Source organism: Gastrolobium bilobum, unplaced genomic scaffold (assembly GCF_033153095.1).
Source record: "Gastrolobium bilobum isolate Gb01-03AN ecotype WA unplaced genomic scaffold, APGP_CSIRO_Gbil_v1 utg173371, whole genome shotgun sequence".
Classification (NCBI taxonomy): domain Eukaryota; kingdom Viridiplantae; phylum Streptophyta; class Magnoliopsida; order Fabales; family Fabaceae; genus Gastrolobium; species Gastrolobium bilobum.
Genome location: NW_026898424.1, coordinates 1901 through 11849, shown reverse-complemented (window position 1 = coordinate 11849; position 9949 = coordinate 1901). Strand labels below are relative to the sequence as shown.

At 36.2% G+C, this 9949-nt stretch overlaps 1 non-coding gene across 1 annotated transcript; it reads right to left on the bottom strand.

Moving 5' to 3' along the window:
• Window positions 1-8495: 8495 nt before the first annotated feature.
• LOC133316157 (small nucleolar RNA R71) lies at window positions 8496-8601 on the bottom strand. Its single transcript, XR_009752170.1, has one exon. It is a non-coding gene; the product is annotated as a small nucleolar RNA R71 (small nucleolar RNA).
• Between the last annotated feature and the right edge of the window lie 1348 nt (window positions 8602-9949).

Below are 9949 nucleotides of genomic sequence, written 5' to 3'. Positions count from 1 at the left end.
ATGTTTAGTGGGCTGATTAGAGTTTTTTCCTTTTCCAAGTTGTCAACTTTAAATTAGTGTCTTTTCATTTACTAAGTCTTTTCCTATTCTTGGAGGTATGTTCCAAGTATAAATAAGGGAGGATATAACTCTTGTAATCAGATTTTGAAGTTATAATATAAATGAGAGGTTTCTTCTCTTTGGTTCTTATCTAGAACTCTGAACTTATCAAGAAGTTTGTTCTTGTGGCGTTCAAACCAGACTTATCACTCACCTTCTTCTTTCTTGAGTGTGGCGTCTTTATCTTTCTTATACCTTTGGTTCTTATCTTCCATAGATAACGGGTCAAGGTTCTTTATTTCTTGTTTTAAATTCCTGATTGTAGAAACAATCCTAACTAAATTGGTCTTGGATCTCACTATTCTTGGTGAGGTTCATATCACATGTCCAACGAGACTTATTCTTCAATCTGAATTAAGTGTACCATTTTGAGCTCTTTTTCCTTTAGACTTGGGCTTGTCTCAAGTAAAGTGGTCACTAATTGATTTAGAACCTCTAGCTTTTTTAGCTTGTGCTCTTGTCATTGGGCCTCTTAGGCCTTGTATGTCCTCTATGTTGTTTTCCTTGGTCATGCCACCTCCTATGTCCTTATCATCCCACTTGATCCTTAGTTTTCCTGAGACATGTACGGTAACTCCATAGAACCTTACTTAGGTTTGTACCATTATCTCCATACTTATCACCGCATCAATATATTTCACCTTTTTGGGATACAGAGCTCCAATTGTCCTCTCTGACAAGTTCAGTATGAATCTTGCGCAAATATGTTTTTTCTAAACCGGGTGCAACTTTTCCCTTGATGTGGATAGCTAGAAAGGAAATGCTACAAAATAATAAGAGGTAGTTCTGCACTTCGGATCCCTGCAATATATATGCTTGGGAACAAGTTCACTAAAGTGGAGGGACCTTGCTTAACAATATAAGACCAGAATATATTGAAAGCTAAGTAATGTTAAAGGTGGTAGTATAAGAATATGTGTTTTTGGTTATGGTGATATCAGTAAAATACAAAATTGCATGCAAACACAGAAAATCAAAATGTAAAATGCAAGACATAGAAGTTTAAGAAAATCAAACCCGAGCCCAGTATTAGAAGATACTATGTCCGTAAGACAATTTTGCCCTCTCAACAGTGTCTAAAGTTTGTGGACAAATGTCTCCTAGGATAGATGTTATCTCTGTTTCAACGGTGGCACTACGAGAAGAACAACATCGGTGGACACAATAAACCCTGATCAATCGTAGACAAAGGCAATATGTGAGGATTAATTTTGGCAGAGTTTTGGAAAGGAGTCAGAAAAACTTGGTAATTATTGTTTACAACCACTCTGATATTTATTGAGATGAATGGTCACAAGATAAAAATGCATGACTATTCATAAACGAATAGGCATGACTCTTCGCAAGCGAAGGAACATGACTATTCACAAGCAAGTGTTTAATATTTTATAGTAATGACGTTATAAAAGAAAAAAGTTTACCCGTAATTTAATTAACTCAATTACCGTGATTGTAACTGCGCTTAATACCATATGCAATGATAACAATACCGATACGTAACGGGCTGTTACACGGAGAGACGCGACTGTTTGAAACAAAAAGACATGACTTTTTTAACTTCTTATTGATAACCCATTTATACAACAAGTAATAGCAAGAGTGAAAAAGAAAGAACATATATATGCTTTTTGAATCACAACACGTCAACACCCACGTACCAAAATTAATAATGAAGTTATATGCTTGATTTGAGACTTGGAATTTCTTCTCAGTTTTGGAGGATAACAAGGAATCATGGCAGTACTCATGTTAATTAATTGAAGACTTTTATTAGACTTGCTTGTAATTTACTTGTTGCTTCTCTCCTTTTGAATAGTGCATCAGGTTCTTAATCCATTTAATTATTTTCATGCTTAATTTTTTCTTTTGAAGTAAACTTCCAATTTTACGCATTTTGATTTTCCTTGTAATTTTGAGTAGTGTTGTTTGTGTTAGAAATTTTATTTTATGTGGGCAATATTAATTAATCAGTTTTGTATTTTAAAATTAACTGGGTTAATGGATATTCCAATCTTATTATTGTAACTAGCTCATTATGATCATATTGATTTGGGCTTCTGGCATCTATTGTTATTGGGTCTAGTTGGACAGTAGTGTAGGCTTTAGTGTGACCCTGGTTTTTCATGATGGGTGAACCCAGTGGACACATACTCTTTTCTCTTTTCTGGGTAATTGGCTAGGTCTCCTCTCTAGCCTATTTATATTGGAGTTAATCTCCATGAGCCATCATGCTCCCATCGCTGAAGGCTGCCAATTTCTAAATAGGCGACAGAGAGGAAGACTTTAGCATCTTGTTCCCTCATATCTTGTTGCTCTTCTCCAACTTCGTGATGGCACAATAAGGTACACATAATTACAACTCTGATTTATTGTCATTTGGTATTTTATAATCATGTGCATGATATATTATTTTAGTGTTAACATTTGGTATCAGAGCCACATGTATATGATTATAGAATCCTTTCATTTTGAGAAAATTGAATTTTTCATGAATTTGTTGTTTGGTTGAACTGAGAATCTTAGGACTTTTGTGCTACCTTAATTAAAAAGTCATTTTTTATATTTTCGATTTTCGCATGTACTATCTTCTATGCCTTCTTGATCAACATTTGTCGTGCACTCTTGTTCTGCAATTCTTATTTAAATTCCCTGTGGTCTAGATGCCTTATCTTTGAAGACTGGATATTCAAGTTTAAATAAAACTTGTTACGCATAGTTTAACGTTTGAATATACTTCCTGAAGTTCTGATATTTTGTTTTGCGAAATATGTCATATCTATTATTAGCAATTCTATTTCGTGAAAACTGTTAGCAATTAACAGTTTCGATTTCCGTGCTTTGTTGTACCCACTATTACATTTCACTATTGATTTTAGTAAAAGTGTGCTTTTGTTGAATTGTTTCAAAATGTGTCTTGGCTTTAGCTGCACATTCAGATTTCATGTTAGTGGATTTATTGTGATACTTCTTGAATTAGTATAGATACTATTCTATATATAATTGAAAGGCATGTTTGGAGCACCTGATAAAGAAGATAGGATATGATAATTTATCATATCCTATTCTTATCTCATGTTTCGTGGGTCAATAAGATATGATTAGCTTATCCTATTGTCTCATTTTATCCTATCCAATACATGATTTCTTATCCTAGGGAGAGCTGAGTTAGGATTCAATAAGACAGGATACCAATATTGGATACCCAATATATCCTCACGCTACCCAATATATCCCCACGCTACCCAATATATTTGTATTTATTGCATTATATTTTGTTTTTTGTTTTTTCTTTCTCCTTTTATATAATTTTATCATATTGCTAATCAAGTGCTCAACAAACACTAATATATATGATATAGGCTTATCAGCCTGTTCCGGATGCTACTTACTAAGGCCCACCAGATGGGCCCAATCATTTAAAGCCCACATCTAGAACCTTCTAGAGGGCACCCATGGCAAGCCATAGAGGCTCACCACTGGGACATTTTCCATCCCTGCACTGCTGCCCTTGTACACTGACAATGGGCAGCTTGATGAGACAGCTCATGGGCTAACCAGCTCAAGCCCCCATGAAGAGAGGACTCTCCTCTCTAAATACCCCTCTCACACATGGAGAGGGGATCTTCTTCTTTCCCACTCCTCTGATATGCTGTCACACACACACTCCCCCTTGATACACATACATGGGAAGCCTCACTAGTGCTTTGGTCTCTACCATTGCCACTATTAGCATCCCTATATCAACATACTTCACCTTATCAGTCTCATATCATATCTTATCCTTATCCTTATCTAATCTTGTTCACCAAACGAGCCCGAAGTTACTATGACGAAATCACAAGATATTCACGTTATTATTTTGTTATTGCTAGTGGCTTTACTTGGTTTCCGTGCTTTACGTTCCAATCACTATTATTCTTTTTTTTTTTTTTTGGAGTTACTTAACTCTAATTATCTCTTTGAGACGAGTTGGCTCCCTCCGGTATCCCCACGAGCTTCGACTCTTTGAGCCAGCTATGAGACTAATTCGGAGTGCGGGAGAACAGTGATGGCTAAAAGTTCAGTTGTGATACGTGCATCACTAGTTAGTTGAATTTCTTTTCCTTGAATATTATTTCGGAAAATGTGTCATACCCATAACAGCAAGATATTGTTCCGTGATATCAGTTATTTACATTTCGTGATATTGTTATTCCGTCAAAGATGACTATTAGCATGTTATTATTTTAAAGTGTTTCGGGAAACGTGCATTATTATATTGCAACTGCTAGCAATATTTTTTTAAAGGATGAGTTTATTTTATTTTTTTATTGAAATTAATTGATAAGTTAAAGTTTCTTTGTTTTACGTCTTATTTAATTTTGACTCTCCTAGGTTCTATTTTTTTATTGTTAGTTAATATTTTCTTTAAAAAAAAATCTTATCTATTTGTTACTTTTTTTACGGAATATACAAGTTTACTGTTTGTGAACATTCAAGGCATCTTTTTCATCTATTTGTTTATTCCTATTTTATTACACAGATTTTAAGGAATTTTTTAATGATGTTATTCTTTCCAACAATAGTATAACATGCAAGTTTTTTTTTTAATGTTGGGAAATATTTGCCTCACGTGATAGGAGATAATAAGTAGGGGTGACAATTTGGGTTGACTCGCCCCGACACCAACCCGCCAAAAACGGGGCGGGGCGGGTTGACCCGCCAAAAAATATGGGTTGTAAAAATGAACCCACCCCGTTTTATGGTGGGTTGGTGAGTCAACCCATCAACCCGCAACCCGCCAAATAAAAAAAAATTAATTAAAATTCAAAAACAAATTATATTTTATGAATTTTTTTAATATTATTTTATTTTATTTCACACTTCTCTATATTTTTTTTAGTCTCAATCTTAAATGTATACTAATATTTGTCAAACATTCTTTAGGAATTTATAAATAGATAACATTTGTCATAAATAAAATTGTTATTCTTTATTTTTTCTAGAAAGTACTAAGATAAAAAAAATTGAATATCACAAAAATTTAAGTACTAATGAAATATTACCTAATTGTAAAAAAAAAATAATAATAATAAAAAAATTTAAAACCCGGCGGGTCAACCCGCCCCGCGGCGGGTTAAACCCGTTTTGACCCACTTCTAGGCGGGGCGGGTTGAGGTGGGTTGGTGGGTTGAAAATCTCAACCCAACCCGCCCCGTTTTGGTGGGTTGGTGGGTTGAAAATCTCAACCCAACCCGTCCCGTTTTGGCGGGTTGACCCGCCGGGCTCAACCCATATTGCCACCCCTAATAATAAGTATCTCCTATACACTCAAAAATATGTGGGACCCACTACAAATTCTTTTTTCTCTTTTCTTGTGCAATGAGACCTGATAAGTCTCTTAAACGAGACTTGAAACATATGGTTTAAAGTGCAATTGGAAAGAAAAGAATAATTTTTGTTAGTAAAAGCCCCAAATTTATGTTGATTTGTCCTTCATTGGTTAAGTGATAATGGGCTTTACATTTTCAATTTCAGGCCCACTTTGCTATCTAAATCAGAAAAAGCCAAGATAAAGAAATAAAAGAAGAAAGCAAGGAAGAAAGAAATAGATGGGCTGAACTCTAGAAAATAAATTCAGAAGCCCAAGTGAAGAGAAACCAGAAAGAAAAGAGAAAGCAAAGAAAATTAGAGACAAAGAAGTGGGCCGGTCTTCCACTTTAAAAAACCATAAGCCCACAGAAGAAAAGGGAAAAAAGGAAAGGACGTAAAAAAATAGACCCCAGAAGCGTACAAGAAAAGTTGAGAACCGCCGAACCCTAGCGCCCACCTTGTGACCGAACCCTAACCATCATCATATTTTCCAACCCATCTCCATTTCCTGATCAATCTTAACAAATCGATACACTAAGCCACACCGGTCTTTGTTTCGATAGCCACAGAACCTTAACCTTCACCATCGATTCCTTAAGTGAAATAATCGAACCCTAGCCACCCTTTCTTTATACAGAAAATGCCAAACAAAAACCCTTTACTGAGTGGGTGAGCTGGAAGATGTTGTGAGTGGAGGCTGAAGCAATCTTTGGAGTGCACAAATCATCGTACGGTTCAGAGAAGCGAAATTTCATTTGGATTGTCTGATGTGAGTGGGGAGCGGTTGGGGACCACTGATTTGTAACGCGCAAGGAGCGTGTGATGCTTGCTGAGGTGTGAAGCAGAAACCGTGCATGCAAAGGAAGAAGGCTATAAAAAGAGAAGAAATAGTGAGTGTTCGGCTGGCTGAGTTTTTCATCTGCTTTTATCTTTTATTTTTCTGTACCCTTTTATGCAGACTTTTATTTTCTGTTTTGATTTTGTAATGAAGTTTGTTGTCTGATTACTCATGTTGTTACAACACTGTGGTTAATACGGTTGTTAGGACCAGTGCTGTAGTTTAATTTTAAGCACTTTAAGATTCTGTAATTTCCAATTTCATTTGCTGTTTTTGAGCTCCATTCTTATGGATAAGAGCTAATATTTTCTAGGTTGGGTATAGGTACCCGAACCTCAGTTATGAACTTGTGCTGATTACTTTTGTTGAAAGTTGATTCCCTTTTGTTTAACACTGTGTTTGAATTTAAATATTCTATTGTTAAGGTCTGATGGTAGGATAATATTTTAGGAATTAGCCATTGAGAGATGACTAAGTCCAGAACAGTGTTAAGCACGTGGATTTGAGTATGAGAGCACTCAAGGGATGTTACTCAGAGATGAGAATAGCCTCCATGTAATTTTTGATTGGACTATAAGGGTCTTTGCTTCGTTTAGCACAGAGATGTGCAAATGTCTGTTTAGGACAAAAAATGTTTTTAAGAGATTAAAAGCAAATAGAAAGAATCCATCACTTGGGAATTAATTTTTAGGGACTTGTAAATTAGTACTCATTCAGAGGCTGTTGGGGAAGGGGAACTGAAACTCAACCTACTTTACAATTTGTTTTTCACCAACTTAGATTTATTTTCATTTGATTCTCAAAAACCTCACTTCTAATTCTGTTTACAAATATCTTTATATAAAAATCCTTTTCAATCAAATATTAATTTGTTGTCCTTCCATTTTCCACTTTCTAATTCAAGAAATCAAATTTAAAAATATAAAAAATATACTTATAGTTACTAGTCAGTAACATTTTAGATTAGTCAATTCCTTTTTATTGTTACCTCATTTTTAGATTAAATTCAGTTTTAGCAATTACAAAGTTTAGTCAAGTTACACACGCTAAAGATCCTTTTGGGAACGATAAAAAGGTCTCAAATAGGCCCTGTATTACTTGTTATCGCGTATACTTGCGCGCTACTTGCAGACTGTTAGCAAGGCAACAAGTTTTTGGCGCCGTTGCCAGGAATCGAAGGCGTACATTTGTAGAATTCTGTGTGATTGTTGTTCCTGAGTAATTTATTTTTCTGGTTTATTTTTAGATTATTTTTAATTCTGTTTTCTTTATTGCGTAGTTACTGTTGCTGTATTTTCTAGAATAGTGGTAGTTTGATTCTTGTTCTCTTCATATTCTGATTTTCTACATGTTTTATATAATTTTTCTGTCATTTAATTTTCTAGTTTATTGTTTCATAGCTGGTACTTTGTTTCTTAATTTTGTAGTTTCAGTCTTTTATTTTTACTGTTAGTTTCATTCTGTTAGTTTGGATAAAGTGGTACTGATATACAATTCTGTTTGGTTGTGGATCTTGTTGCTGCTGCAACTCTGGACTTTTCTGTTTGGTTGGTTGCTGTTAATTTTTTTTTTTTTAAGAAAAAATAACTGAAAAGAAATCTAGTTGTTTTAGCTAGTCAGGTTCACCTGTTTTTGTTAAAAGGGTGCATGAGTGCAACTCCACACCCGTTCTTAGACTCTTTTGACCCTGAACCTGAGAGGACATTTAGAGTTAGGAGAAGAGCCCAGAGAGCCCAGAGGCAAATCCCACTTCCAGATTTTGAAGAGATGGAGGATTTAGGAAATGTAAATGGGAATTAAGGAGATTGAGGACCTGCAAGGATAGAGAACCCACCTGTGATAGATGACAATGACAGGTCCATGATGGACTTCGTCATACCTGTGTTGGATGAGTTAGATCCAAGCATTGCCCAACCTGTGAATGGAGTGCCCTTTAAGTTAGAACCGGTGATGTTCACCATGCTCCAAAATATGGGGCAATTCCAAGGTCTGTTGATGGAAGACCCACATAAGCACCTTAGGAATTTCATAGAAGTGGCCAACACTAACATCTCAGATGATGTGCTGAGGTTGAAGCTATTCCCTCACTCACTGGCTGACAAAGCCAAAGAGTGGTTGAACTCCCTTCCATCCAACTCTATAACCAATTGGCACACACTGGCTGAAAAATTTATCATGAAATTTTTCCCATCCAACAAGATAGTACAAACTAGATGTGATATCACCAACTTCATGCAGAAGGATGGTGAGACCTTAGTGGATGTGTGGGAGAGGTTCAAAATCCTTCTTAAGGAATGCCCCAACCATGGTTTGCCCTATTGGGCAGTGTTACAGACCCTTTTCAATAGCCTGAATACTCAAAACAGAGCCTTAGCAAATTCTGCTGCTAATGGCATGTTTATGTCCATGTCCTTTAATCAAGCCCACGAGTTGTTAGAACAAATGACTCTAAATTATGCCCAATGGCCTGAAGAGAGAAATCAGTCTAGGAGAGTGGCTGGCTTACATGAGGTAGATCCTTTCAGCCAAGTTTGATGCATTGTCCACTCTAGTTAGAACCCAAGGACAAGCCATTGAGGCAAGGTTGTCTCAACCTCTAGTTCCAATACCTACTACACCTCAAGTTCCAGTGCCCCAACCTCAAGTCAATGCAGTGAACACAGGTGAAACTTGTGTTTTCTGTGGTGGACCCCATTTGTTTGGTAGCTGCTCATCCAACCCATAATCTGTCTTTTATTTGGGGAACCAAAATAGGAACCAAAATAATTTTTCCAATAACTTTAACCAAGGTTGGAGGCAGAATCAACAGCCTCAATATTTCCAAGGGCAAGGGCATCAAGCTAGCCCATCTAATGCCCAAGCCAAACCACATTTTTGAAAGTTCGAATTGGCCTTGAAGGCCGTAGCATGTGAGAGGGAAAAACAAAAAAAATTCCGCAAGCGGAATACACATGCATGTCAAGATACATATTTTAAGACGTATGTCATACCTTGTTCGTGAAAACTCAAGATGATCAAGGTAGGTCTGAAGGGTTCAGACCCTCTAACGTTGATCCACACCACCCGCGTCTAGATACAGGAACTCCTTCCAGTAAAGCCGCCGATTGATCATCACAATAAGGCTTGCTATGCGCTCAATGTGTGATGAAAGGAGACTATGTAAAAGTGTTAGAAGAGTGAAGTTTTCAGAGAGAAAACCTCACAAAAGTGGCGCAGGAATAAGAAGAGAATGGCTTGGTTGGTTTTCTAAAAACCCTAGAAGGAACATATATATAGAGGCGCACAAGAGGAGTCTATTTGTTAAAAACAAGTCAGATTTTTAATCAATAAAATCCCTTCCAAAAGGGCGCTCCATCAAAGAGAGAGAGAATAGGATTTGTTGCAAATCAAATCTCATCAAATATTGCCAACAACATCCTATCATATCTTTATGATATATTAGGTTCAAAACCTAATCAAATATCTGATCATAAATCATCATATAATCAGTTATATGGTGCGCCCCATATAGCCTAAATAATGACCAGATACATTTGAGTAGTTGCATTCAAACTTGAATCAAATCACTCATATATTCTCCCAACAGATCGTATCTTCTGGAGCTGATTCTGATGACTAACCAACAGCCAAATCAGCACCCCAAATCTTCTTAGATTATGT